The sequence below is a fragment of the Camelus dromedarius genome, chromosome 3, assembly GCF_036321535.1.
Source record: "Camelus dromedarius isolate mCamDro1 chromosome 3, mCamDro1.pat, whole genome shotgun sequence".
In the NCBI taxonomy this organism is placed as follows: Eukaryota; Metazoa; Chordata; class Mammalia; order Artiodactyla; family Camelidae; genus Camelus; species Camelus dromedarius.
The window spans coordinates 6981152-7005686 of record NC_087438.1 but is presented as its reverse complement, the minus strand read 5'-3'; the positions used below and the strand labels follow the sequence as shown (position 1 = coordinate 7005686).

The 24535-nt window shown below is 42.3% G+C and overlaps 1 long non-coding RNA gene across 1 annotated transcript in view; it reads left to right on the top strand.

The window, feature by feature from the left end:
• The window catches only part of LOC116150050 (uncharacterized), a 217357-nt gene that overhangs the window by 146839 nt on the left and 45983 nt on the right, over nt 1-24535 (top strand). The window contains exon 2 of the long non-coding RNA XR_004133733.2: nt 1709-1824. This is a non-coding gene — a long non-coding RNA (uncharacterized LOC116150050). The remainder of the gene's footprint in view (nt 1-1708; nt 1825-24535) is intronic.

The following is a 24535-nucleotide window of genomic DNA, read 5'->3' as shown; positions in this document are numbered from 1 at the left end:
CATTCCCATTTGAAGGAAGTGCTAAATTTCAGTTAGAGGTTAGTGAAAACAAAGATGTTAATTTTTTTCCCATCCAAGTTTATAGATCCCCTGAATTCATGCCACCCCAATAATGTCTGTGGTTCTATGACCCAAAGGCAGATGCGTAATGATACGTAGGTTGGAAGGCCTGCCCAGGGTTAGGAAAGAGGAATTTCTAAACAACAGCCACAGCATTCCTGATCTGTCAGTGGGAAGGTCTAGAGAATGTGGAAATTAGAAAATCCCTTCCCAAAGGGCAAAACGTTCACTCTAGAGGCAACTTCTGTGACATAAAGGATTGAGAGGCAGCATGACATTGAATTCTTACGCCCCCGAAGGAGGCGAGGGTTGGCATAGGTCATTTTTGGCCTGGATTGCTTTCAGAGGTTCTTACGGAAAGCCTAGGGTGTGTTTCTTATGCAAGTGCAATAGGGTTAAACATGTGAAAATGCTGGCTTATCACCCACAATGCAATGGACCAGTGGGATGATTTAATGCAGCTCTCAGTGGGACAGTGAAGATTTATGTGGATAATCATCCCGATGCTGGGAATGATAAGTTATCACATTTATCATTTGCATATAGTAAGGCCTTTCATGAATTCTCTGGGTTCTCACAATTCAACCCTATGCTTGAGAAGAAGGTGAATAGCTTTTCGATTTAATTAGTGAGTACCAGAAAGGTAAATTGAGAGGGTATAAAACATCAATAGTAGACCACGTATTAAGACTGAAAGAAAAAAATGGAAGCTATTTGTTCTCTGACAAACATTATGTGTTTCTGACCTACGTTTGTTTTCTGCATTGGCAAATCCGGTGTAGACACAGTAATCTCTGAAGGTTTAATGCGAGCCGTGAGCGTGTTCTAGGATGTTTGCACAGGGGCCGTCATTTCTGGATAATTTTATGGCTCTCCCAACGCAGGATCTGTGGAAGCCAGCAGGTGGGAGCCAGACTCCTGAGGGGCTGCGGAATTAATGAAAAGACCAGTGAGCCTCTCTCTGCACATGTTCTACATTTTTCCAACCACATGAGAGTTCTCACTAAATTTCTTGGTACTTAAAAAGGATCTTTGAAAAAGTTAGGAATCATTGCTCCAGAGGATAGGCAATTACTTCCATGGAAATGTGATTTCAAATTTATTCTTAGCAAATTTCAAAAGACATCAGCAGGTTCAACTCCTTACAGACACGTTTCAGAGGCATGACTTTTATGAAACAGCCTACTCACCTTCATATACCAAACTTTATTTCCTTTTTTATTTCCTTACTTATAAGTCTTTCTTTAAAAAAATTAGAATCTCAGTTTTAAAGTTCTATTTCAATATTATTTTAAAACTTACATTCGTAGATAAGCTTGAGTTTGTAGCTAGAAACTGGCTATCAAAGTCTCTGGCTGCAACAGTTTTTAAAGAAACCACTGCATTTAAATTTGAGCTCAAATTACATGAAGCAAGGGAAGGAACGCAATGGAGGCTTTTTGCTCATTTTTGGGAAATAGAAGACGATGGGGAAATTTATCAGAGAAAAGCAGTCAATCTGTATCATGTTTTTGTGACGTGATTTGTTTATGGAGTGATACTTTTTTTTGTTTGAACTGATGCAACTTGGGGGTCTGGTGGAATTCTGGAACTTTCCTAAGAGACCAGTGCAAGGTAATTTTTTAATTAGTCATTTTCTCTACCACAGGGGTGGCCTACTTGTTATTGCAGCGGAGAAAAGCATCAGAAGGGCTTTGAAGGCGTGGAGCAGCCTCGAAGTTCTCAAGTTCTTATGAAACGTAGCAGCTCACTGGGAAGCCCAAGGTAAGAATTCATAATATTCAAAAGAAATCTTTGCTTCATGCTGGGAGATCAATTTGCTCTTCAAGGTTGAAGGCCAGCTTGATAAACTATTAGATCAGCTAAAGATACAGGATAGTTCATGGTTAATCTTCAAGGTAATCTCCCCCCATGGTGGCCTAGAAGGTGGAAACACAGGGATCTCAAACTTGAGAACCATACTGTTGAAACATGCTTGCAGCCCAAAGTCTCCCTATCTTACACGCCTCTGCTCTGCCACTGATAAGATAAGGATTTTTGAAAGAATTCCTCAAGAGAGGACTGTGATGTGGTGATGGCCATTTAGAGGGGGCTAAGAAGTGAGAGCTCCAGCATAACTTGTTAGGACTCAGGTCTCCTGCTGGCAGGAGCAACTGACTGTAGCCACGCTCAGGAGGTAAGCTCAATGTAGGATAAGAAATGCACTTTCAGAATTGGATTTCAAAAGGAATCATTCAACAGGCTGGCCTCCATATTGGCCTCTGCACCTTCTAAACAGAATAAGCAGATTCAGCAGGCTGCTACACAGTGGCTGTGAGAGCTGGCTGGTGGCCAGGGAGATCTACTGACCCAGGTTGGTCCTAATGATGTGAAAAGGTCATCACATCAGAACGTCAGTACAACACCTTATGAAGCTGACATAATCCCTTTAAGAATGAGCCAGGAGAAAAGCCTCAGTCCTTCCCACAGAAGCCCTTCCATCTTTCAAGGCCAACCTCCCGCAGTTGGACATGGACATTGCCGTGTGCTCAGAAGCTGTCTGGAGCAAGCTGTGGTTCCTGGGATCCCACATGCAGACATGATTTCCTTGAGATTTAAGGTCTTGAGAATGAAGCAGCTGTGGGGCCATCAGGCCATTGGCTATTGCCTGTCTATTCTTCCAGGTACCAGAGCAGAAAGGACTCATTCGGTGTATTCTTGGTAGAGGTGTTTTCAATAAGGAACAAACATAGGTTAATTAAAAGCAGATCTTGCTGAACAAAAGTAATTGTTTCTTTGATTGTGATCACTGATTTTGTGGGGAGAGGGAAATGAGAGAAGAGACCTTAATTTAAGGAGCAGCTTGACATTATGCCACTTGATTATGAAAACAGTGAATTTGGAAGTGCAAGTGAGATTACGTTCCTGAAGGGTGAGTTTGTCCTTGAAGAACAGCAAACGGTGAATATCCTCAGTGGGTCACAAGGTGGAGCCTGGAACAAATACCCTGGGGAATGTCTCAGTCACTCCACTAATTGAATCACTTGTGTGATTTCCCAGTGGGCTGTATGTAGGCTCTTTGGGGGAAAAAATCGATAGATCTTGACCTTTGCATTTTTATAGTATTCACAAATACGTGACACTCAAATATTTGTTGAAAGAATGAGTGAAGAGAGGAAGGAGGCAGGCCAGTTTCATTCAGTTTAGGTCAAGGCTATGAGCAAAACTAAGAATAGGCCGTGTTTGGTTTTCATCTCTTGTGTAAAGCTGTCCTTATATCTTCAGGAAAAGGTGTCCATGGTCCTCCCTGGTCCTACTGAACGTGCTATGGCATGTCCTCTCTTCCATCTTACTTCCTCACCTCTCTTTCCTACTCCTGCTGACTGGTGAATTCACAGACTTAGCACATGTGTATAAACACAGAGTAACATGAAAAAGTAATCTACCTCACCAAGCATTGTTTCTAATCTCAGGGTAATGTCTGCTCTAAGAAAGCTGGCCTTCCCAGTGTCCATGATTCAGGGGCCACCTCTCACCCTGCTAAGACATCTGGACTCCTTAACGTCTAGAGCCAAAGAGCAAAGTCAAAGGAGAGATGAAGTGTATCTTGCCAACACAAGGCACATTTTTTGAGGGGTTCAGTTATTTCCCCCAAACATTTTCTTAAGTAAGCCACACTGGAAAAGGTCTTTCTTAAAGGAGAAATTTGTCTACCAACAATAGGATAGCAGAGGAACATCGTTATTTACACAAGAGAAACGAATGTGACATTCATTCTCTACAGAGTGATTTTTCCCCCAAGGAGGCAAAAATTGGTTCTTGGAGGGGAGGAGGGTTGGTGAACAAACTTTAGATGTTATAATGATTTGTGGACCTCTAAAGTGTCATGGTGCATAGACATATAGTATACTGGTGCCATTAAAATTTCATGAGAAGGGGTGATTAGGAAAAGTCTAAAAAGGCTCCTTGGGTGGGAGGGATGATGATGAAAAAAAGTTGAGAAACACTGATCTACGTTAAGTGAGGTCATTTTCTTGGCCACGTTTCGAGGCCCAGCTAACATTCAGACTTCTCTAGGAAGCTTTCCTTTCTTAAAACCTGTCCCAGTCAATGAATTCTCAAAACTGTTTTCGTCAAGGCTATAGAAATGGTGATATTTGTGGTAATATCACATGACTTTCTCTGAAGCCCCCTGAGGGAGATCAGAGGTGTCAATTCAAGGGTGGAGACTATGGGATGGGCTGAGGATTCCAGAATAGATCACCTGTTGCAGGACAGCTCATCCAAGTTCCCGTCTGCTCCCTCATCAGACGTGAACTTGTAAGGGGTCAAGAACAGCCTTCCCTACAAACATCTTTGGGGGTTTTCATTTCTTTCCTGTTGCTGTTTTGATTGGCTTCAATGTAGAGGATTGAAGGATTCATTGTCTGCTTACTTATTCAGTCATCATTTATTAAGTCCTTACTGTGTGCCAGGCATTATTCCGGTTCCTGGATACACAGCAACAATCTAGAAGGACCCAGCCCAGAAAGAAACCCATACACTCACGATCAATTAATCTACAATAAAGGAGGCAAGCGTATACAATGGAGAAAAGACAGTCTGTGTGATAAGTGGTGCTTCAAAAACTGGACAGCTACATATAAAAAATGAAATTAGAACATTCTCTAACATCATAAACAAAAATAAACTCAAAACAGGTTAAAGATCTGAATGTAAGACCCCAAACCATAAAACTCTTCAAGGAAAACATAGGCAGATCACTATTTGCCATAAATTGTAGCAGTATTTTTTTTGGATCTGTCTCATAAAGCAAAGGAAATAAAAACAAAAATAAACAAATGGGACCTAATTAAATTTAAAAGCTTTTGCACGACAAAGGAAACAATTGACAAAACAAGACAACCTACTTGAATGGGAGAAGATATTTGCAAATGATATAACTGATAAGGGGTTAATATCCAACATATATAAACAGCTCATACAACTCAACATCAAAAAATCACACAACCCAATTAAGAAATGAGCTGAAGAACTGAGTAGATATTTTTCCAAAGAGGAAATGCAGATGGCCAACGGGCACATGAAAAGATGCTCAACATTGCTAATCATCAGGGAAATGCACATCAAAACCACAGTGAGATAGCACCTCACTCCCTGTCAGAATAGCCATCATCAAAAAGACCACAAATAACAAATATTGGTGAGAATGTGGAGAAAAGGGAACCCTTGTACACTGTTGTTGGGAATGTAAATTGGTGCAGCCACTGTGGAAAACAGTATGGAGGTTCCTCAAAAAACTAAAAACACAGTGAAAAAAATATGACAATGAATATATGTATGTTCATGTATAGCTGAAAATTTGTGCTCTACACTGGAATTCAACACAACATTGTAAAATAACTATAACTCAATAAAAAAATGTTAAAAAAAACCCCCAAAACTAAAAACAGATACCATATGACCTAGCAATTCCACTCATGGGTATGTCTGAAAAAAAACCCAAAACACTAATTTGAAAAGATACATGCACCCCCAATGTTAATAGCATTATTTACAATTGCCAAGATACGGAAGCAATCTCAGTGTCCATCAACAGATAAATGGGTGAAGATGTGCTCTACACACACACACACACACACACACACACACACACACACAATGGAATATTACTCAGCTGTAAAAAAGACTGTAATTTTGTCATTTGCTGCAACATGATGTACTTATAGGGTATTATGCTAAGTGAGATAAATCAGACAGAGAAAGACAAATACTGTGTAATGTCACTTATATGTGGAATCTAAAAAAATACAACAAACTAGTGAATATAACAAAAAAGAAGCAGACTCACAGATATAGAGAACAAATTGGTGGTTACCAGTGGGGAGAAGGAAGAGGGGGGGAGCAATATAGGGGTAGGGGATTAAGAGGTACAAACTATAATGTATAAAATAAGCCACAAGGATGTATTGTACAACACGGGGAATATAGCCAATGCTTTATAATAACTACAAATGGAATATAACCTTTAAAAATTGTGAGTCACTGTCATACACCTGTAACTTAGATAATATTGTATATCAACTATACTCCAATGAAAAATAATTTTTAAAAAGGACCCAGTTTCTCCTCTCTAGAGCTTAATCATTAAGGGGAAGCCAGGTAATCAATGCATAAACAATAACATAGCCATTTGTAATAAAATTCTTCTATTTTTAAAACTGGGTGGAGGGACAGAGAATGACTGAGGGCTCCTCAGATCAGGAGATCAGGATGGACCACTGTGAGTTGAGGGCCACTGAAGGATGAGAGTAGTGCCAGCAGGAGCAGGTTTGGGAGAAGTGCATTCTTGGCTGGGAAATATTCCTACAAAGACCCCGAGAGGGGATGGGAAATAATCTCTGGCTACATTATGGACCATAGAGGGACAGGAATGAGCAAAGGAGACGACTGCTGTCATGAAGGCCAGAGATGGTGGTGATGTGGCCATGGCAAGAGATGGATGGATTTGGGTTAAGCTTTGGAGGTAGAGATGTTAATGAGTCCAAGTTCATACTGCTTGCCGCACGACTAGCCAATAAATCGAAAGATGAGTGACTGGGGCAAGGAATAGCTACTTTATTTGCAAAGCCAGCAAACCAAGAAGATGGTGGACTGATGTCCTAAAGAACCATCTTAATGTGGAATAAAACTGAGACTTCTTTTATGTTAAGAGAAAGGGGAGGCAGTAAGGTTCAAGATTAAAGGACAAAGCTGAGTGCAGACTTCTCGGAGTCATCTGGCCTTCAGGGGATGAATAACTATTCTTTGTTCTTCTGCTTTCTCACGTGGTGCCGGCTCACAAGACTCCTGCAAAAACTTCAAATTGTTAGCAGTTATTTTTACTCTACCATTCTTATTTCTGCCTATTAACAAGGTTTCTGGGCTGAAAGCAAACTTATCTATACCAAGTACTAGCCATAACTAGCTTGGGACCATGGGATGGAAACTTTCTTCAAGGAACTTAATGAGCTATTCGGGGACAAGCAACATTTCTCTAATATTTAGTTCTTTCTGTGCCAGGCTAGAGTGATAAAAGTATTTAAGCTAAAGAATGAGGGAGGCAGTTTCAACATAGTGTTAGTTCTGCTCTTCCTCTGTTACAGGCCCAGGAGGGTCTGATGGACTGGAGGTGGGGCGTGAGAAAAAAAATGAAGACATCAGAGATGATTCTCAGGCTTTTGACCTGAGATACGAGGTAAAGGAAAGGATCACTGCTAAGACTGGGAGGACTGGGTTGAGAGGAATTGGTCCAGGGAGAAAAGTTTGATATTCCTATTGATATACAAGTAGAGACATCAAATAAGCAGTTAAATACACAAATCAAGAGTCCAGTGGGTCAAGATGGGGATAAAAATTTAGGGAACCTGAACTGCAGCAAAAGACACGAGGGAGACAGGCGTCTTACACTACTTGTGCCCAGAGCCACTCATGGCAAACTTGGTATATTCTACCTTTGTCTTTGCCTTACTTTTCCGGGGGGAATAACTGTGTTCCAGAGGAGATGATAGATTCCTCCAGTTAGAGGCCAGATCTCTTACTTCTCTGGGTCTTTCCCAGGACATGAAGGATCTCAGTGTCCTGTCAGAGCCCTTTAATCTTGTACTAGCGTTCAGAGAGAGCTCTGAGCTCCTTTTCCTCACTATGAAACCAGGGGAGCTTCTCTGCTCTGGTTTTGCGTGAGTTTCAGGCCACCACGGCTCCCTGCCCACCTGTAAGGATGCCTTAAGCCTCTGCAGCTGCTGGGAGGGTTGTCAGGAGAGCAGGACTGGTGGGCTCCATTCCTTTCTTCTTGACCAGATCTCCCATTTTTTCTCATCTGAAGCAAAAGCAAAACTGAACCAGACCAAAAAAGGCAAACAAGACTCAGCTCTATTTAGAAAACAAACACGGAGATGATAACTCGCCCTCTTCCCTTTATTTCTCGTATCCAAGGAGCTAACTTTCAGTTTTCCTTTGTTGGAAGTGAAATGGACGTTTCCCCCTTTCTGTTGGCTTTGTAATATTTGCTTAGCAACTCTTTAGTAATGGTAGGGAATTACAACTTGTCCCAGTCAACTCATTCTCAGAACTGTTTTCCTCAAGTATGTAAAAGTGGTTGTTTCCTCCTCAATCCTCCGACAGGGAAGATGAGAGAAAGGCCTGGGGCGGTGGCAGCCGCTTAAGAATGAGGAAGCGTTTTTGCTAGAAAAAGCTCCTAAAGTCACAGGCTTTCATCATGAAAGGGACAGATTCTATCCAGAATATTTTGGAAATCTTCTGAACAAATATTTAGCAGACCTCGATGCTGCCTTGAGGATGACACGTACTCTTCTTAATCATTTTAGATCAGGCCTTCGGAGAAGTTATAGCACTCAGAAGGTGCTTGATAGAAACATGTAGCTTGAGCCATTAATCCAGTTCACCATGTGCTGTGTCCAGCAGAAGAATTTTAGCCTTCTCTGATTAGGAGTCAAAAACAGAAGACCAAGTCAGATGCCTAATATCGTCTTTATGCAATTCTATCCTCCTAGGTTGATTCACTGGTATTGCCAGATTCCCATACATTTTTTTAAACTAGTAATTTGATAAAGTTAACTCCTCTGTTCCCTGATCCCAGTAACTAGGAATCAGTGTTAACCAAGGATATAAAAATAGGAGGGGCTGAGGTACTGACCTGTCATGGACAAAATTTTCTAAGGAGAAAGCATGCTGTTTGGGATTGAAGAAAGCATGGTCCCTCTTCTGTGGTTGTGAGTGAACACAGTGGGAATGACAGCCAGATTGCTTCTGGTGGCAGCCAAGATCACACCTGATCACCAGGCAGTTCTCAGAGTTTGAAAGGAAACTGGCGCGATTTGGGGATCATGAGAAAACCAGGAGAAATCTCACGGGACCACAGGTAGCTCTTCCCTCCTGCTCCATCCCATAGCGTTCTGCGGGTGCTGGTTGGTGGGATATAATTCATTTCACATACGTGGTTTAAATAGAATGCAAACAAATTCCTGTTACAATTACTCTCCCCTTTAAACTGTTAATACAATTTCTAGTGTACATTTTAAAAATTTACTTAAAATTACATTATTCAATTCTGAAAAATATATCATCTTTAAAAATAAAAGTAGATTTGACTTACTTGGCAAGTCTCTTTGAATACATATGAAACTAAGCTAATAAAAATAAATCATGGGGATGAGACTGAAACACACACACACACACACACACACACACACACAAAGGAGGTAAAGCATCACTCAATAGAACCGCAAACAAATGATTCTCTTAAAGAAAATCTCTAAAATTTGCTTAGAGTAATGGAATCTTCATGGTTTTGAAATAAGTCAAGGCTCTTGGCACACTGCTAGTATGCATAAATGTGCAATTCCCCACCCCCAACCCAGCAATCCCAACTCCAAAAGGGAAAGTTGGCTTTGTTAATGGGGTAAACAAATCTGTTGTATACTTCATATTTGCTATACTCTTCCTTAAATATTTGGTTTTGAAAAATCATCCAATTATTGCTGTCCCACTGTAGGAACGACAAAATTGTAGTTGGAGGCTATAGGTCATTGCCTGGGGGCCTCACAGCGACTGAGACTACCTGCGGGGCTGCTGCAGCCCTGGGTTCTTCTCTACACTCCAGCTGGCAAACCGGGGTGATGCATAAGCATGTATGCTGATAAAGCACTGCGTGCAGAGGCTCCCAGGCAGACATTCGTAAACGTGACACACCTGAACTTGCTTTCAGTGGAATCCTACAGATAAAGATTTATTCCACAGCTCAGTGCAAATCCAGCCTGAGAGCTCATTGTCATAACCTTCAGATATCATGACCGGGTCCTTTTGTGACTTCTGTCAGTTCAGCCAGCCAAAGACATCTACTGCCTGGAGGAGAAGGTCGTGATGAGAGGATGCCCATCCCAGGGGAGAAGGGTGTGCGGGGCTCTGGTGCAGGAGAAGCTGCCAGAGACTCGGAGTCTGGAGGCTGGGTTCTTGGTGGCTCCACTGTGACTTACCTTTCTAATCTTGGGCAAGCCACTTGATTTCTTTGGACCTCATTTTCTTTAACCAAACCGAATGATTTGGATGAAATAATTTCTAAACTTCATCTCCAAATAATTGTGTGATCCCTTCTGAGGAATCAGAACTCCATCCCTCACCTCACCTCTCAGCTTTTCTTACCCTGCTCCTCTCCAAGAGAAAGTTATAGCTTGAAGGATAGCCCTAGTTAAGTAGGTGGGTGTGGAGCAGAAGACAAGAAGGCGCCAAACCACTGAGCAGCCCGCTGCCAGGTGCGGAGCTGTCCTTGGTAGATGATGTGCCAGCATCCTGCAGGCTTAGCTCCTCTTCCCTTTTCTGGTTTCTTTAAGGTAAAAGGTGAGACCTGTAGCCCTCAGCATCACTGGGCCCTTTCTGGATTCTTTCTGATGCCATGTGTACTTAAAGAAATTTGTGCAATTATTTCGTTATGCGATATATTTAAACCTTAGCCAGATAGATTTTACCTGAGCAAGAATCCCTCTCTTAGACAATTAAATTCTCTTTTAATGTTCCTATGCCACATTTAATAATCTTTGTGTCCCTCTACAGCATTTCTGGATTGGTAATCCACTCCATTTTTATACACATTGGGTTGGAAAATTTGGAACTGCTATGTATTTAGCAGGTCTCCAAATGAAGTCCATTTTTAAGAAGAAGAAGAAAAAAAAGAACAAAACTCTCTTCTACTATAATTGAATTTTCTCTAAGGTTTTAGCCACCATTATGGGGGATTGAGGGCTATAAAAACTTCTAAATTTTAGATATGCTGCAGTTAAACCAATAGACTAAAACTTAGTTTGAATTATAGCTGTGAAACCGCATTATTCTGGAAATAATTCCAGTACAAATGCCATAAAAGTGATGATTTTTTTTTTTGTGATCTAGGCTTTCTTCCCCCAATTTCCTCTCGGATGGTCTTATGACATCTCATGGCAGTTTGAAACTGAATTATAAGTGGTAAGATGCATTAGTCAAACATTTATTCATATGCTTAAGTCAGTATTGATTAAAAATATTTAAAATTTTCTATTTTGTCAATAATTTTAGGTTTCTGTTGGCATGGACTTCTGGGCTATGTTCTTGCTTTATCCCTGTTTATCACCTCAATTTTTCAATCAAGCATTAGTTCCAGTTAATTGTCGTTCATTATGTCCCTTTAATATTGCCCAGAGAGAGTTAACTCCTACCTGCCATGTATTTTAGATGCTCTGTATGAGTTCCATGAGACCCAGGAATTAAGCTTAACTATTTAGAGTGAGAAGATTGAGTCTCAAATATGCGATCTGAGGCCACGCAGAAAGAAAAGGAATTATTTAGGGCCAGAAAAAAGAAGTATGTAGGAAAAAGATCACCTGCTAACTTGAAAAGAGGTAAAATGTAAGGAGTGTCAGATGAGTCACATATCAGATTGTTTAACTACAGACATTCTATCAAAATGTCTTGACTCTACAAGAGCATTTCATTAAATGAAGTGTGCAAATACCAGGAGTGGGATTGCTGGATCATAGGTAAATTCTCCACAAAACCCCCAACAACAGGGTAAAGGGAGTTTCTGGGTTGGTGAACACATCGAGGTGTGGGAGGTTGTAATGAAAGTCTCTTTCCTCACCTGCCCATCACACCCTGCCCTGTGCCTCTCTTCCATTTGGCTGTTCCTGAGTTGTAGCCATTATAGTAAACCCAATAATAGTGAGTAAAGTGTTTTTCTGAGTTCTGCAAGCTGTTCTAGCAAATTATTGAGCCCAAGAAGGGGGATGGGAACTCTTCATTTATAGGCAGTTAGTTGGTCAAAAGTACCAGACTCGCAAGAGGCCAGACTCGCAACTGGCGTCTGCAGTGAGGGGCAGGCTTGTGGGACTGAGCCCTTAACCCATGAATCTGTCTGACTCTGGATACATAGTGCCCAGATAGAATGGAAATGGAAATGGAAATGGAAATGGAAGCCACACATTGGGTGTCAGAGTTTTGTAAGAAGAAGAAACAAGGGTTTTCTTTTAGCCTAGATGTAGGTGATGTTTCTGCCCTCTCAGCAGCTGTGTGAGGGTAGTTTTAGTTATAAGGGACAGAAACTGAATTTAATGTAACATATATTTCCCGTGTCAGGGAAGTCCAGGGTTGCCTAGGCTTGAGGAGCACATGCAGTGACATCACAATGTGGCCTGTCTACCTTTTGAATCTGCTGCCCTGAGTTGCTTCATTCTCAAGCAGATTCTCCACGTGGTGGCAAAGGTGGCTGCTGGCACACCTGGGCTTAGGTCTTCCCAGTGATGAAGCTAGAAGTCCACAGAGAGTGTCTCTTTTCTGATGATTCCAACAAGATCGCTGTGGGGAGAGGGGCTGCCCGTCCAGCTCCCATGAGTGTCAGTCCCTGAAGTAATAGCTCTGCCCAGGGGCTTGGGTTTCTCTGGTGCACCAAACCCGAGTCATGTTCCCTCTCCTAGGGTGGGGGAAGAGGTTCATCTGTTGGAAGGGCTTCTGTTACTGGATAAAATGGAGGGAAGGCAAAGTGAGAGGATAAAACCCATAATTACAACAGTCCAACCCAGCCACCTTCCAGAAGAAGCAGGAGACAGCTGCAGGTACCCAACCACTGCCTTCATTTACTCAAGCCACCAAACTCACTGTTTCCTGCCTTCAGTATTTTCTCTGATGAGAAGTGAGGTCAAGAGTGTCCCCTAATCAGCATCAGTGACTCTTTTACACATCTGTACTCACGAGACACTGCTCATGATTTAGCTGAGGTTCAGTATTTATATTACTCATGCTCGGAGTCAGTTAAATTCATTTGGGATCTGAAATCGCGACAGAACAGCAGGCCTCTAGGGCCGATGGCTGATACGTGGACATGCCAGCACAGAAGAGGAAGCATCTCGGGGTTGACAGTGTCACCGCCCCTGCCAGGTGAATGTTGTTTTGTGTTTGAGCCATTCTGTTGTTAAGAAACAGATACTCTTCAGTCGAATTGCATGGAGAAGCAAAAATTGATTGTCAACAAGTTTGTGGCTTGGAATGTTATTACTCGGGATAAATTGTAAGGGGAAAATGGTCTTTATGAGAGTGTTGATATATTTTTAATAGAAACTCTCCATCCCTGATACAGTAGATTATAAATATTTCCAAGGGGAAATGGTACAGTAGGTTTATCACATAAGTGCTTTATGCTGGTTTGAGTGGATTGAGTTTCTTCAGTGCCAGAAACTCTGAGAGTATTTACTAAACAAGAGACACAAACATCCTCTCTATCATTAAGACTTTAGGTCATTTGCATCCTGGGCCATCATTTTTAATTACTTGGAAAAGTGATGTGCTATTAGACTTCAGTCATAGAGATGGAGAGGAAAAAAATCATTCTGTTGAAATTTGTCTCTCTATTTTCAGCTATGCATGTATAGTTCAGATTATTTTCTATTGTAGGTTATTACAAGACATTGAATATAGTTCCCTGTGCTGTACAGTAAAATTCTTCACTTAGGGAGTCGACCTGGACATGACGTAGTTTGTATTGACACAGTGGTCTTTGATCTTGTTCTCCTCCATTTCTTTGGAAATTGGTTTAGACCCAGTGGTGGCAGTGGGGCTTTCAAACCAGCCTGGTTATGCCGGCTGGAGGGCCACGAAGGAAGCAGAGGGAAGTCGGATGTCTGCGGGGGAAAAGCAGGCAGCTGTCTATTTGCTCCGACCAGCTTTGCTATGACATCCCTTTATCCAGTGTGTGTCCATGTGCCTGGAGGGGATGGACAGGGAAGACGAAGTTCCACCGAGGCAGCGAAGGGCATCAGGCTCGTCTTACTCCCCGGGGCTTGCCTGAACTGGAGCAAGGGGGAAAGCTAGGTGTGATGAAACGTGGGAGAAACCCCCTTGGAGGCTGGGCAGTGTGGGCAGGGCTCTTCTGACCACCCACTGACTTCTCTGGATGCCCGCAAAGGGGACGTAGGAGCTTCCAACTCAGAAATAGCCACTGAAGCCCAGGGGCCTCTCCCCTGTTCGTGGTGCAGAGCAGTGAGTCACACCACACACTCAGGCTGATGTAAGTCTCACGACGTGGCATCTGTCAGGCACGCTCAGATCCTCTGTCTGCAGTAGTTGGATAGGGTCTCCTATACAGAACTTTATGACAGTGGACGAAGGGATATGTTGAGAACAACTGGGTCTGTATTCCAAAGTGAGACAGATGAATAGATGTAGATGTAGATATGTGATTTATGAGATAGCATAATATTATAATATGTAATATTTGTAATATATTAATAGCTATGTCATACACATATATACTATATATTCTATTACATATATAGTATATGCAATATATAATATGTTAAGGTGTTACATGTTACATGAATACACACATAATACAATGTTATTAATACATCTCTGCCATCTATACAGTATTATTTATGATATAGGTGATTGCACATGGATTTATTTATTGAGACACATACAACCATGTGGTGGGATGATTTTTGGGTAGACTGTCACTTAACCCACTGCAGCCCCTCTTCCTGCAGAGGTATTTCCCCAGGAGACGAATTTTATCTCCTTTATACATACTTTCTTTTACTCAAGAAGCAAATCTTTTCAATAAGGTATCCTTCAGGCCAGTGGTTCTTGAACTGTGGCCCAGGACCGGCAGCGTGGGCCTCACCTGAGCACTTGTGAGAGATGCAGTTTCCAGGGCCCCGCACCAGCCCTGCTGGCTCAGGAAGGGATGCTGTGGTCCAGTGATCTGTGTCCCTGCAGGCCAGTTTGGGCATCCTGGGCATCTCAAGTTGGAGAACTTCTGCTGTGGAGCCAGGTGCTTTCAGAAGAAACTCACTCTCTTCTGCAGGACTGTGTTCTGGTACCCTGGGAGATGTATAGTTTCCTGGTGCCAAGGGTTCAGCCCTGCCCTCCTCCTCCTCCTCCCATCCCAGGTGTGGAAGAGCTGTGAGCCCAGAGAAGCCCCAGCTCAGAACAGCTCCTCTGAGAGAAGCAGGGCTCTCAGCTGCTCAAATGCACTTTGGGAGGGTTGTGGGCTGAATTGTGCCCCTCCGCCATTCATATATTGAACCATCACCTCAGAAAGTGCTCTTATTTGGAGAGAAGGTCATTGCAGATATAACAGGTTAAGTGGAGGTCATACTAGAACAAGGTAGGTCCCTCATTCAGGGTGACTGCGGTCCCATAAAAAGGGAAATATGGACACAGACATACAACCAGGGAAGACACAGTGTGAAGATGAAGGCAGAGACGGAATGCCAAAGATGACCAACAAACTCCCAGGAAACAAGGAGAGAGGCTCCGCCACAGCCCCCGGCAGGAACCAGCCCTGCCAACACTGCCATCTTGGACTTCCAGCCTCCAGCTTGTGAGACAATACATTTCTGTGTTCAAGCCACCCAGTGTGGGGTCCTTTGTATGGAAGTCCGAGAAAACTAAAACAGGAGCATTTAGGGTTACTTTTCTTTTGAGCTGGCCTGAGTTCTGAACAATTAACTTCAAGAGAACTTTTTGAGCACAACCCATTTGTCAGCTGGGAACTGCCTTACAGCTGAGCAAAAGCTCTCTGTCATGTTGACAATTATTTGGGACATGCAGTTCTCAGTTCCTAAGAGTGTTCAAGATGATATTTTTAGTGAATTTTAAGTGATCTTAATATCTTAAAGCAGGTTGTCAAAAGAATAATATTTTAGGTTTTATGGCACTTTTGACCTCCTTCTCCTCCTTTATCTTTACTTCCTCTTAGAATTGCCCTTTATAAATGTTTTTCCCTTAGGATTTTTCATTTGTTTGGAGCTACAAATCAATACAATTAGAAAAGTCTTAGCTGAAAATAAAAGTAAATTAATGTATATGTTGAAGGAACATTTCGTGCAATTTTTCTCTTCCAATTAGCCCAATTAGTCAGTGACATCTAGGATTGTCTTCCAGAAATAATTACGGGCCAAAAGTCCAGTTCTCAACTTTAATGAGTTGTTCCAAAAGAGCTGGTCTTCCTGCACAAATTGAGAAGTACGAGATGTTCTGGGTAATAATTCCAAGTGTTTATGCTCCTTCTTCCCCTTGCTCATTAATTTTTGTCAATTGAATTTAAGACTTTAAAAATTTTAAAGAAGTTATTTTTCCCTGGTTATATGAAACTGCCAAAAAAGTTTACGTAGTATATTTTGCCTTTAGTACCTTTCAATATTAACCGTAAACACACACACACATTCACGTCTTTTAATTCATAAATGGGCAAGATTAGCAAACCCAAGAGGAGAGTGATGATCTCTACCACTGGCACCTGTTCAGTGCGTACCTCACTTCTCAGTCTGCTTCTGAGAATAAGAATGTATTTCACAACCACAAAAACTTGGAACTAAGAAATGATGATTACATTCTGCAGCCTGGTTTTTGGAGCTCGTCTTAATGAGGGAAAAGTACTGTGACGCATCTTCATAAAAAAGAGCTGCTTCCAAATGGTCACTAGGTGCCCGTCCCTTATCAGCCTGCAGGTGCCAACTGAAATCACTTTTTCTTTAATTCTCTAAGTGACGTGACTTCAAACTTCCCCCTGCAGATCCCTGACCCCTTAAATGATTCCTTAGGTATTTGGAGGGATTTCTGTGTATTTGGGCTTTATGTGTTCAGCTCTCTCATGACCTTCACCTCCAGTCTCATCTTCTTGTCACCACCCCACAGCCCCTGCTGTCATTGGCCCTCATGGGGAGTCCCCACTGTTGGACACAGCCTCCCTCTTTTGGTGAAGGCTAAAGGGCCACTACTCTGGCCATAGGAAGGGACATCCTGGCCCCCTTTGCTTTTCTGTCTCTAACATAAACAGTCCTTTCCTTCAGAGTCCACAGCACAGTCAGAGTCAGGCTGCATCACTAAGGTTCTGCTGCATGTCTGTGGGCGACAGAAGGAAGTACGATGGCAAGAATAGTTTACGACTGTTATGAGGCATGGTTTTCAGAAGGAGTCACTCCCTTTACCCATTATAGCCACACATTTGACGTCCAACCATTACAAAGTCAAAGAGAAGACAACGATCCCCTTTATCGCAGACTAAGATCCATCTCCAAAGTCTGTGTTCTGTGTTCCCATGGGCACCTCTTCCCAGGGGGATGGATTCTGGGAATACATACTCACTCCAGGCCAAAGTGCTCACCTCTCACCCCAGGGGCTCCCAGGATGATCATGTCAGAAGATGATGATTCAACATCAAGATACTCTCCAGGGTCCAGGAGAGTCCACGCAGATAACACCAGCGTGCATGTTAACAGCAGCTTTAGTCTTGCTGGGCCAAGCGTACTTCTTTTTCTAGTCCGGACTGCAGCAGGAGGGGAAGATCTACGTCTTTGAGACTTTCCTGAAGCTCCAAGCCTCAAGTTTGCAGCCCAGTGAGTTACTGAGAAAGATGAACTTAAATCCCCAGTGAGCCTTAGCTTATTCACAGCCAGCCAAGAGTCACTTCTTTCATCTTCCCCCTCTGCCCCCCCAAGAGCACAGTTCAAACACAGTCCTATATGGTTGCTTTTGTATTGGGTCACCTCACAGTTTTCTCCTGGAACAATGCGCAGGAACTCACTTTACATCCATGGAGCTGAGAGGGTGCATCAAGAGACAGCTCTGCAGATCCAGAGATTTAGAGTCCAGTTTCAGACAGGGCACCTTCATATACAAATATCCAGAGCTTGATTTCACAGGCTGTGTTGATCTTAACAAAAATCTTGTCAGAAGGTGAAAGGTCAATTTTTACTTTCACGAAGCTAAATGAAGAAGAGGTCACCTGAATCTGTAGTCGGCAAGGCTGTGCATCAGGAGTTTCAGGGTGTATGTTCCGACCTTGGATGTGCTGTTCTCCATGATACCTCCCGGACAGTTTCATGTTCAAAAGTCCTAAATCCTAAAGAGGGTGACTAGTATGCTGATTCTATGTGTGAATACTGTTTTGTATTTCTTAACAAAGCTGATTTTTCTCCTAATTTTATATGTGTTGCACATACTTCCTCCCCAGAATAGTTTAATTTTGAGGAGGAACACTCATGAATTACTATCTGGATGATTGTAGCAGGATCAAGGAACTTCAGAAATGAGAGAGCCATGGTCCCCTCAATGAGTAATGGAATGATGGGGAAGCAGGTTCAAAAACAAACGATCATGACACAGTATAGACACTGTACTGGTGGAATTTATAAATACCTTGAAAACACAGCATATGGTGGAATTCTACTTGGCTAAGGTTCAGTGAAAGCTAAAGGGAAGAAGTCTGTGTGTGTGTGTATGTGTGTGTAATATTAGGAAGATGAGTAGGTCTTGCTAAGGTAGATTAACAGAGAAAGATATTCTAAACATGGAAAGAATATGAGCAAAGCCCTGGAAATATCTGAGAAGGAACAGATTACCTGCTACAAGATTAGAAGACAGAGAGAGAATGAAGTTAAGTCTGGAAAGACAAACTAGGGTCAGTTTGTGAAGGGTCTTGCATCCTATGTTAAGGAGTTCCTGGCTTCTTCTATAGGCAGTGCAAATTCTCAGGTACCTATGAGCTGGTGTGGTCTATATTCTGTGGCCAACAGAGTAGGTGCTTCTTTTCTCAGGATGCAGGGATATGGCTGAGAAGGGGCTGCAGGAGGGGCCACGGAAATGGTTCTCTCTAAAAGATGAGGGGAAGGAATATTGGGTTTCCTATTCAAAAGCTGGATGTGCTATACTGGCCTGAAAGCACTGGGGAGAGGGCTGGTTCTTGATGTAGATTCGGGAGTCATCAGAGTATAAGTGATGGACAAATGTATGTGTTGTTAGAAATGGGCTGGAAGAAATTCAAGGAATAGTAGTCTTTAGGAGGCAACTAGATGAATAACATCCATGGCAGAGACCAAAAAAGTACAGTCAGAGATGTAGGAAGAGAGTCAGTTAATTGTGATGTGATCAAATGGAAGAAGGGAGAGTTTCAAAAAGCAAGAAAGGATCAAATGTATAGGAGGTCCAGAAAAATAGTAGAAAATCATCCAAGGATTTAGCAATAAAGAGCAAGAAGAAGTTTCTTTTGAGGTGGAATGATTTTGGAGGGGAGAGAGGGTTGCAGGGGTTGAGAATGAAGGAGCAGGGGAACCCCTAGGTTCGAATGGAGACAATTATTCATAAATATTTAAGAGTGTGAATGACTACGTACACAAGGCTTCTTACATCTGTACTCATCCATTACTTCGAGCTAATTATGTGATCTGGGCAAAACAGATACCTCTGTTCCCCCTGTAAAGTGGCTTTCCTGTTGATGCTGGAATTTGCTGACCAGAAGAAGTAAGTGTCATGGTGAGTAAGGAATTCTCTTGTTGTGAATTAAGAAGTCGTCATTTTTATTTAGGTATCAGTCTCTCAGGAACGGCTGGAGCCAGTTCCCAGGAGACCTCTGTGTACCTGGCAGAGCCCAGGACTAAGTGTCCAGTGCTGCTCTCGTGGGAGACTGGGTCCTACCCAGTCCTCCCAGCAGCTTCTGAATCTGTCTTCCTTGCACATGAAACACTTGTCAGTCCTTTTCGTGAAGTATCTTGTGGGAAGACTTTGAACCATTTGCATTTGTGGATTGTTGGCTTTTTTATTACCCACATTCTGACTGTCTCCTTTTGCACGAGTAACTGAGATGAGCAGGTAACTTGGCAGCATTAGATACTGTTGTCCCCCTGTGTTTCTGCATCCTCTTGTGGTTTTGTTACTTTATGGTGGCATCTCATTATACCAAGACCTCCTCTAAGAAGTGACTTGTCATTAAAAAAATCATTTTAGCTGCAGCATGTGTCCGTGTGTGTGTGTGTGTAGGGTGGCTGTCACTGGTGGTAACCTACATCTAACGTGGCCCTTCTCTTCCCCTCCCAGAAGTGTTGAGCGCAGGAGTCTCTTGCCCTGAGCAAGTCCAGTTCCTACCACTCTCAATCAAACTTCCCTTTCTCATTTGACTTGAGGGGCTCTTGTGCCCTGAATGTAATTTTTTTGCTCAATAAGCCTGACTCATAAATCCACTAGGAGTTATTAATGTTCTTGTGACTTTGGCTCCAGAGAGTGGCTGTATCTTGACCTATGATTCAGTAGATACCTTTCAAAGAGTCGAACACTGGAATTGCAGAGACACGATATTTATATACTTTCCTTCACCCAAGATTTCAAGGACGAAGGAGAAGGTGAATGCATCCTGAAGGAAGTCTAAAGAACAATGGATGTGAGTCATTTGAAGAGAATAAAGAGGCTATTGGGATATCATTCATAATTAATTTGGAGGACAATGGATATGAGACTGTTTTTGTCCAATGTATTATTACATTTTTGTACTTTTATATTAAGATACTTTTCAATTGTGTTAGAGTTCTCCAGGATATATGTATGTACAGTATATAATATACCATATATAATAACATAATATATATATACTGGGAGGTCCAAAATCTGCAGTTCAAATCTGAAGGCCATCAGACTAGAGCCCCAGAAAAAATCCTATGTTGTTTTCAAGTCCAAAGGCTGTCCTGCTGCAGGGAAAGAGCTGATTCTGCAGTTCATGACTGAAGGCTGTCTGCTGGCAGAATTCCCTCTTATTCCTGGGAGGTCAATCTTTTGTTCACTTAAGACCTTCAACTGATTGGATGAACAGATGCCCCACATTATGGACGGCAGTCTGCTTTATTCGTAGTCCACCAACTTAAATGCAAATCTCATCCCAGAAACACCACTCCAGAAACACTCAGAATAGTATTGGGTCATGTATCTGGGCACCAGGTCCAGCCAAATCGATACATAAAATGAACCCTCACACTAACGCTCTCCTAAAGTGTGAAAGCATTTTGATTGGAATTACATTGGTAGCAGCTTTTTCACTTTTGACAGGGTGGTTGACTTCTCCTGCATAAATGGCAAAGAAGGGGCAGTCACGGGAAGCCATATTTAGGTGGGGGTGGAATAGTGGGGAAGTGTTCCCTTCTGGTGAGTCAGTGGGGGAGTTTGAATCTTAGAACCTGTTTGACTGCATTCAGTGTAAGTTCATGAGCCCTACACTGCTATGTTTGTGTGTATGTCCAGCCTCAGGTAAACCTTCAGAAAACTTTGGGTTGAATGCAAGGATGCTTATCAGAAAGAATGAACAGTTGGGTGACGATGCCATCTTATGTCAATTTGAATTTGAAACAGGATGTTATTCTAGAATCTGTAACTTTCAACATTTTTATATGTAGCTTGAATAAAAATAGGCAGGTGTGATTATTATAATTTTTGATGTCACAAATCTAGATTGGACAGTGGATAAGTCAGACCATAAACATAAGGATCCAGGATCATGGGGAGAAGAGAAAAATGAAAAACTGAATCTAAGTAGAGACTTACAGGAGCACATTGGTGACCCTACTCTTGGCTTCTCGAGTACGTCTGCAAACTGTTGGAAAGCGGAGTCATGGCTTAGTCATAGGGTATGTGTAACAGAGACGTAGGAGACTTGAGGTGAGAATGGATTTGATGAATTTCCTGAGGCCAACTGGATGTACTGAGAAGCTTGAGCTGAGTGTACTTGTCAAGTCAGCATCACCCACTGGCGGAGGGTACGATCCTCACCAGAAAGTCGCGAAACAATCACCACTAGTCATAGTCTCACACAGCATTGCTGAATGGGGCTTCCACATAATAATTGCTGGAGTTGGGGCGCTCAGTGAGATATTTCCCCGTAATTTTTCTCATTACTGTCACATTATTTAGAAGACCAGCACTCAGAATCTGTTTCCACAGTGGAAGTTTTTAGAGTACAAATCCATTTATGATGGCAAATGTATCTCTATTAGTATATTTTAGCTCAAGTCAATTATGTAAGTGCTCTGTAAGACTTTTATTTTGCCCAACGTTTCATCAGCATCAAGGATTTAAGAAGCTGTTTGATCTTTCCTTTTCTGAAACTCCTTTATAAGAGTGATGGGTTTACTAAAATTTACAGTGGAGCTAACCTGATTACTCTGAGCCATTTTAAGAGGATTAGACTATTCAGGGGAGGATGGATTCTAATCCCATGACTAATGTTTTAGCCAATACAGCACAATGCTTTTTGATTATGAAAATTGGTTAGTAACCATTTCAGTATGCACCATCCTGTTTTGCTTATGACAAGCAGTAAAATGTTTCTGTTGGAACTTGGTTATAGATTAGCTCCGTATCCCGGAATTAATCACTGTGTAGTAGGGCAACCTGCCATGTTGCAGGGGGGGACCTGGGGGTAAAGTTCTTGGGCTGTTGACAATTGCGGGCCACTCATTATGTGCAAGTGTTTCCCATTATTTAATCAAGGTTGAACACAGAAGATGGAGTGGGGTGGTGGTGGGAATAATCATCTCAGAGGGATCTATTCTTTTCCAGGATAGAATTGTCTCCAGGTTGAGGTTTCCAAATGTTTTTTTTTTTGTTTTTTTGCCTAAAAGAAAATAGCTTACTTGTGTTATTATTGTCACTGTGCTAAAACTTACCAAGGATGTGGGCTTTAGGAAAGTGGTTAATTAACCAACTTCATAAGTGTAAAGGGATATCTTACAGATTTAGTAACCACATTTTTGGATCCAAAGGCTCTTGGTCTGATAAAATAAAACTCAGGGATACTTTTGTACTAAAGGAAATCTGGAAATGTGGTTTAGTTACCAAAATAGCAGATTTTCTGAGAGATGTTGAGTTTATGGAGACAGCAGAATAGAATATTTGAAACTGGGACTATATTAGTGAAACTAAACTCATGCTCTACCCTGATTCTCCCCCCACCCACCTGTCCCCTAATTGGACCCCTCACCATTATTTACAAGTTCAAAGCACCACCAGGCAGCTCAAGCTAGAAAATGAGGCTCCACCCGCGACACCTCCCCCTTGCAGAGCTCCTCTATCCAATCAGCTACCAAGTCCACTGAAAATACCTCCACCTCCACACCACCATCTTTTAAAAAAGTTTTTTTTTTATTAATAGATTTTCTTTTTTAGAGCAGTTTTAGGTTTACAGAAAAATTAGGTGAAAAGTATGGAGAATTTCCCTAGTCTCCTCTCCCCTTCCCTATTCTTAACCTCTTGCATCAGTGTGGTACATTTGTTACAGCAGATGAGCCAATATTGAAAAATTAACTGAAATCCATTGTTTACATTAGAGATCACTCTTTTTGTTGTTCAGTTCTATGGGCTTGGACAAATATATAATGACGTGTATCCACCATAACAGTATCCTGTAGAATAGCTTCACTGCCCTAAAATTCCCCTGTTCTCCACCTATTCATTTTTTACCTCACTCTCCCCAGTCTCCTAGAAACCACTGATCTTCTCATGTCTCCAGTTTTGTCTTTTCCAGAATGTCATATAGATGGAATCACACAGTAGGTAAGTTTTTCAGATTGGCTTCTTTCACTTAGCAGTATGCATTTATAGTTCCTCTGTGTCTTTTCAGGACTTGATAGTCATTACTTTTCCACTGTCTGGATTACCACAGCTTGTTTAGCCATCCATCCGTTGAAGGACGTCTTAGTTGCTTCCAAGTTTTGGCAATTATGAATAAAGCTTTTATAAACATCCATCGCACCACTATCTTGGGTGAAGCCACAATCACATCTATGTGGACTATAGAACTAGCCATCAAATTTGCCTCCCAAATTCCTCTTAGCTCCCTTCCACTCACTCTCTACATGGCAGCAGAATTCTGTTTCTAAATCATAAACGATCATGTTGTCCTGCCGTCTCCCATTCTCTGGGCGCCGTGCAACCCTTCATTCAGTTCCTTTAACCAAGGCTTCCCACCTTGGAGCTTGCATGCACATTTCCTCTGCTTGGATCCTCCTCCTCCCGCTTCCACCTCCCCAACCTTTACCTCCCTGCCACCTAGTGATGCTTGAGCTCTCACAGTGATGGTAGGTGCCCAGGCCTGTCTGGGTTGGGTCTCCCCACCATCTGCTCACACAGCACCCAGTAATTCACCCACTGTGGCACCATTGTGATGAAATAATGAACTGTTAGTTGGTTTCTTTCATATGCTAGCCTGTAAGCTTCCCTGGGGGCAGACACTTTGTCCGCTATGATGTCTCTATATCAGAGCTTCACTGGGAGCCCACCGTATTGCAGGGACTTATTGCATATTTGTTGAATAGAAAAATAAATGAGAACCTGAGATGCGTGGTCACTGTGCCTGGGGGAGTGCTCATATGTGCTTGAAAGATCAGGAACCAAGAATATATGTGTAGTTTATGGCAGCATAATGGGAGCAAATGTTAGCCAGCACGTTCCATCTCTTCCATTACGCATCCTCCCGTCTGGTACAGTCATCCCCTAAGGAAGTGGGTGTTAAGAGCTGAGCTTGGAGAAAGGCCGGTGGGTCTCTCTCTGGCTTGTGGGCTGTGAAGCCTGAGTGTGGTATGATAAAGAACGTATCTGGTCCTTGTTCCCAGCTTCTAGCCCACACCTTCAAGACCCTGTGCGTTCTCTGAGTGAT